Genomic DNA, 6,636 nt, shown 5'->3' with positions numbered 1-6,636 from the left:
ATCACCCTCATCTTTTACAGTATATTGTTATTTTAAAGCGTTCAATATTTTTTATCGTAGAACTGTGTCCTGTATACCTTTCTGCTGTGACACCCAAATTCCCCTTCTGGGATTAATAAAGTCTTATCTTATCTTATCACCATCAACTCCTCCCTCACCCCACCACCACTACTTCCATCCCCTCCATGTCCACAGCCCCCTACCCCCCCCCCCCCCCCCCCCCCCCCCCCCCAACCCACCACCAGCCCCGTCTCTCGGCAAGGGGCCATGCCGGCCATGCTAGCTCCTCATCTATCAATGACACGACCGGCTGACAGAGCACTTATTCACACTCATGAATATTCAGTTCCTCCGCTCTTCAACCATACACGAGATGTAGCTAATACTCAGGAGACGGACACGGAGACGGAGCGCGCGCGCGCGCGAGAGAGAGAGAGAGAGAGAGAGAGAGAGAGAGAGAGAGAGAGAGAGAGAGAGAGTCAGAGCGACAGAGCGACAGAGAGGGAGAGAGATTCTTGGCTGGCTCTTCATCGTAGCATTTTCACTCTCTCTCTCTCTCCCACTCCTCCCTATCTCTTCACATATGCACAAACCTAAACAGCGCCAGTGATTTAATTTCATGCAAACGTTTCTTTAAAGGTGTCGGCCAGAAGATTTTTTTTTCCCCCTGGAACACAGAGCCGACGACAGCATCGTGCCTCGTCTGCGTTAAACCACAACCGTTTTGGTCCTGTCAGCACAAACACTTTAAAATGAGGTGTCTCACTCCTGAGTAAGCAACATATCTCAGAGGCCCCTGAGACAGACAGGAAACACAAGCAGGTCCTACGGTAGGTCTCTCTCTGTCTCTCTCTCTCTCTCTCTCTCTCTCTCTCTCTCTCTCTCTCTCTCTCTCTCTCTCTCTCTCTCTCTCTCTCTCTCTCTCTGCTCTGCAGGGCAGCTCTCTACTGCCTGACTGTCTATCAGTCAGCCACTGGGCACGGCAGGAGACAAAACACACGCTGTATAAAAGGCAGTTCTATGGAAGAATATCTGTTGAAAACATTCTGTTCAACATTCATAATTTAGAACGCATTCAATTAAAGAACTATTCAATGCTCCAGGTCGATAGATGGGTAGGTAGAATGAAAGGAAAACAAGATGAAAAATGAAATTAAAAGGAATGGTGATTATTGTGAAATATGAAAAGAAAATGATTTGAAAATTAAATGATGGATGAATGGATTCAAGATAAGATAATATGAGATGAGACAAGATGAGATACAAACTCCTTAATAATTATTATACCGTTAATGCCAATGTTGTCCCCAAGTTCTGGCCCACAACTTATAGTTGATTTTTAATAACAGCCCCCGCCTCTAATCTTGCGGGGAGTTCCCAGCAAAGAGGTTCACTCAAGTGTAATTCCGGCCAATAGGTACAGAGGATGTTCGGGCATAGTGAAACAAGACGACGAGACGTAACGCCAACGGGACACGGGTTCATGTGCTGGTGGTGTGTGTGCGTGAAGTACACACCAGGTGTGATGAGGACTTAATGAGGATTGCGTAATGCCGTGCCGGGGCTGCTAGCGGCGCCGCGAGCGAAGCTAAGTGTACAGCTATGTTCCTATAATTGTCCAGCTGTTCGCCCCCCCGTGCCTGCTCCTTCTCCTCCGCCGAGGTGAGGAGCGGCAGGTGAGGCGAGGAGCAGCAGATAAAGTTGGAGTGACAGACACACCTGTCTCCCGGGAATCAGGGACAGGTAGCGCTGAATTTGAAACTCACACCTCTCTCTGTCTCTCTCTCCGTCTCTCTCTCTCTCTCTCTCTCTCTCTCTCTCTCTCTCTCTCTCTCTCTCTCTCTCTCTCTCTCTCTCTCTCTCTCTCTCTCCTCTCTCTCTCTCTCTCTCTCTCTCTCTCTCTCTCTCACACACACACACACAAACATACACAGTCCTACTCTCTCTCACACATCCACACAAAAAAGCATTCACACACAAACACACACATTACTACTCACACACACATGAGTCTCTCTCACACACACAAACACACAACTCCAATATACTCCTTAATGAGGAAAGGTAAAACACACACGTGCGTTTGTGAAACCATTGCCTCTCTTACGCACTACAAGTCACAAATACTTACAGACACAAACTCACACACACCCTTGCACAAAAAGCCCTTTAGGAAGACGTCAAACTCTGCAAAATAGCACCATTGAGTGGAGAATGAAGGAATTGCAAGTGGAAGTATCTTAAGCTATTTTTGGGTGACCTTTGACTATACTATCAAAATGTATTGGATGGATGTATGGATGCATGCATGGATGGATGGATGGATGGAGCTGCTTTCAGCAGGTAAAATGAAAGTGTGTTTGAGGTCTCATTATTGTGATGAACTGGGCTGAAATATAACGATATGTTCAGTAAATGATAACCATGTCATGTCTCTGTGAAGATGATTAACTGCTAATCTACATGCAGTCAATGATGAGGATGGAATAAATAAACCATAAAATAAACCAAAAAAATAACATTTGTCCTTTGACCACAAGGTGGTAGTGGTACACAGAAAGTGAGAAAATGATAAGCAACAGATCCCCACAGAGTAAACTGGACTACAAATGTTTAAAACTCAACAATTAAGTCTGCTGTCAACATGGAACAATTCAGACTAATCCTAATTCAATATAATCTCACAATTTGTCCAGGCGAATAACATGAAATTTGACAATAATCAACAACAATCTTACACTAATTATTTTGGCTGAATGGTCTTGTCTGAAACTAATCGTCCATTCACTGTGTGTGTGTGTGTGTGTGTGTGTGTGTGTGTGTGTGTGTGTGTGTGTGTGTGTGCGCGTGCGTGCGTGCGTGCGTGCGTGCGTGTACATAGGTGACTGTGTGCACGTGTGTAAACAGATGAGGAATCATATTGTACCAAATCTCTACTAGTTTGCATGAGGTAATACTTTGAAGTTCAAGACATGTTCTGTGTCTCCCCCCCCCCCCCCCCCCTCTCACCCCCCTCTCTTCTCTCTCGCCTCCCCTTACCCCTTTCTCTCTCTGCTTTGTCTCATCCCTGTGCCTCTGAATCGTTTATGGGGCTGCTGTTAACGCCGGTCGCCGTGGTAACCCTGGCTGAGTGGGTCGCTGGTATCACCGCTGATTGATGGTCCGGTATATCAGAGGGAAGTGGGGTCATGAAGCCTATCTCCACAGACCAGACCAGACAAACACGCCCCCAGCCGGCCTCTCTCCCTGGACTCCCTCTCCCTGGATTCTCCCTCCCTCCCTTTCTCTCTCACTCACTCCCTCCCTCTCCCTCTCTCTCTCTCCCTGTCTCTCTCCTCCCCACCCAACACACTTTACGGGTGAATATCCCAACCGTTTCTGCCTACGGACTTTACAATGCTATACTCTCGGAGTGCCTTTAGTAATAATGGAATTAATCGATGTTGTTTTAGAATAGTTGGGCTCCGTGTCCCATAACAAAACATTCCTATAGTGCTCCAAAATTAGGGGGTGTCGGAAGTGCCAGGGATTCCCCAACTGCATGCTGGAGCTTTACATTCCTGCTACCTCCCGGGCGTGCAGTTGACTGGAGTGTTCTGCATACATAGAAATGTGCATGCGTGTGTTAGTGAGTGTGTGCCGGGTGCGTGTGTGCGTGTGTGCGTGTGTGCGTGTGTGCGTGTGTGCGTGTGTGCGTGTGTGTACGAGGCCATGCTGTGAAGAGTTTTTCCACACACATTTATGTCTCAGCCCACTCTTGTCCCGGCGACACAAGACCGTCGTCCCCGGCGATGAAGAGCCTGAGGGGTTTTTGACGTTTCCATATCGCCTTAACGATGGCCAGGTTGTCATGGAAATACACTGGCGGCCAAAGTGGTGAAGTTACAGTGCAGAGAGAGACAGACAGAGAGACGGACAGACAGAGACAGAGTAAGAGAGAGGGCAAGAAAGAACACAAGATAAACATTAAGAAGACGGCTGATTCGGCTTCCTGATATCTTTTGTGTGAGTGTGTGTATTTTTAGAAAATTCCACCGATTTGTTATGAAAATGTAATAATGACGTGTTTGACTTCTTCAACCTTGTGTGTTGATGTTCAATGTACGAACCTTATGACAGTTAATATTCATAAGAATATTAGTAAGAACTATACACTCACACACACACAAACACACACACACACACACACACCTGCCTGTATAGGCGTGCAGTAGATCAGTTCTCTGCATGTGTTTCTAAGGGTGGGAGGTTCAGAAGTGGGAGGTTGTGGGAGGATGAGAAATGGGTTGAAAGTGTTGAATCTGCGTCGCCGTGAATGTGTTGCCAGGGGTTCACAGCAGGAATGCGCTGGCAGTATTCTCTCCTGCTGATATGTGTTGACCACCACTTATTTTACGGCCTTGTTTATTGGCTTAAGGTTGACCTACTCTGGTATTGTGCTTTCGACAATGTTCAACTCAGCTTTTCTTTATTAAATGGGGCTTTTGCTGCCGTACGCAGTGGTCATCAGTGAAACAGGTTATTAAAGCGTACCAACATCAAGCAGTGCAACATGTTAGCACTGCATATGGCAGTGCTATTATCATACGGTGCAACATGCTACAGAAGCGCTGTAATGTTACACAGTGTAATATGCTACTAAATCACAGCTAACATCAGCGCTGTGTGATGTTTGCTGTGATTTACTAGCATATTACATGCTAGCATAAAACGGCTAACGTCAAACAGCATATAAGAGCTCGGGCACGGGGGCCGCGGCCCTAGTGTGAGTGGCCCCTAATGCTAGTATAGCACAGCTAACATGACGCAACGCAACATAGCTAACATCACACAATGCAAAATGCTATTAGGACACAGCCAACATCATAGGCTACAGAAGAACATGCTACTTTACTAAATAGTAATTTGGCAGAATTCTTTGTTCAAAGCAAAAACAACCAACAAGTAGACTGTGGACACCCAAACCACTATACTATCGTGTCAGAATTATGTTTAGTTCAGTTGAAACGATAAAGACTTGTGTTGTAAGTTTGACAATCAGTATCGGTCTGTCTGTCTATCACAATAAATAACCCACACCCACTATACCTAGACTAGCTCATACTCAAATGTACATCTTTTCAATATGCCAGGGGTTTGGTTTTAAATGCTCTTGTTGAAGGGTCAATGGTTAACATAGAGGCATGGTATGATGTGCAGCTGGCCTTGAATGGAGTAGCTCATAAAACTGCCGGAAGTCACTGTGGCACTATTAAAATGGGAGTGGTCACAATGACCATTTTCTAATAACAGTTGAGCATTAGGTAATCAACTGTTACTACAGTAAATTAATCAGATACACCACAAATACCACTTTTAGCAACAAAAAAGAACCGAATCAATAACAGCATTTTTTTTGTTCAGAATTTACAAATAATATAATTCGTTGCAAAGAGACTAATATATTTTTTTTAATATATTAGATAAATGAAGATAGGCATGAGACAGAAAGACATATAGACAGATAGATAGAAAGAGAGACATACAGAGCCAGAGGAAAATCTGATAGAAAATAGAGCCAGGAGAATGGATTCAAAATGAGAGAAAAATAAGAAACAGAGAGATAAAGAAGAAGACGAGAGATGCATGAAGGAATGAGAATTATATAATCATAAACTTTCAATAATGTTTACTGAGTTAGTTGAAGAAAAGTCTCATCTAGCTCAACCCTTTCCCAACCATTACCCCACCATATAATCTAATAATCATATTTTTCCATGTAAATCCACATTTAAATCTGTATTATATTGTATTTAATTTTATAGAGCAAATGTGAACTATTCTTATTTTGTATCTTATTTACTTTTTGCGCTTTGGCCATGTTAATGTATGTCTTTGTTGCAAATAAAGTCTTGTGAATCTTGAATCTAGAGGGGTAGAAAGGAAGAGTGAAAAGATAGAGAGAAAGAAGGGGTAGCCACTGGCACCTGTAGCGACATTGACATGAGGTCTGTGGTCGGACAGACTTGTGACTCTTAGGCAGAATACTAATGTCTGTCTTTGTCTCCATCCTCTCTTTGTCCCAACCAGTGTACTCTAAGCATTAGTGATGTCACCGCTTCAGTCAGTCGTGTGTATATGAGTGTGTCTGTATGTGTGTGTGTGAATTTCAATGGCCATGCGATGTGTCTAAAAGGGTTACAAAGGTGTCCCATGTGAAAGGGATTGGTTTGGATGGATCTGGATTTACATATAACTTGCTGCTAAAAGACCTCATGCCAGCTGTGACGTATGTGTTTGTTAATGTGATGCTCGAGAATGCAGATTCTGAGGTTTTTTAAATGTTTACAAACTGTGTGAACGGTGCCTGCACCATAATGTGGATGTTAAAGTGTATAAAAGCAGAGTGAGGTCTTTCATTTGGATCATCCAAATGACCGAGGCTGAACCTTGATTACATTAACAACATGTAGTGTACCAATAAAGAGCAAGTTTCAATGAACTTGTTTATTACAGTGTACATAAATTGGGAGTGTGTGCTAAAAATCCTTGCCATCCGGTTGCTTTTGATGAACTGGGCTCTCAAAAGCAGTTGCCACCGCTTGCGTAAGTTGGGTACCTCAAATAAAAAGAAAAGGAGAGAAAGAAAAGAAAGAA

The sequence above is a fragment of the Gadus macrocephalus genome, chromosome 6 (genome assembly GCF_031168955.1).
Source record: "Gadus macrocephalus chromosome 6, ASM3116895v1".
Classification (NCBI taxonomy): Eukaryota; Metazoa; Chordata; class Actinopteri; order Gadiformes; family Gadidae; genus Gadus; species Gadus macrocephalus.
Note: the sequence above shows the minus strand (reverse complement) of the source record.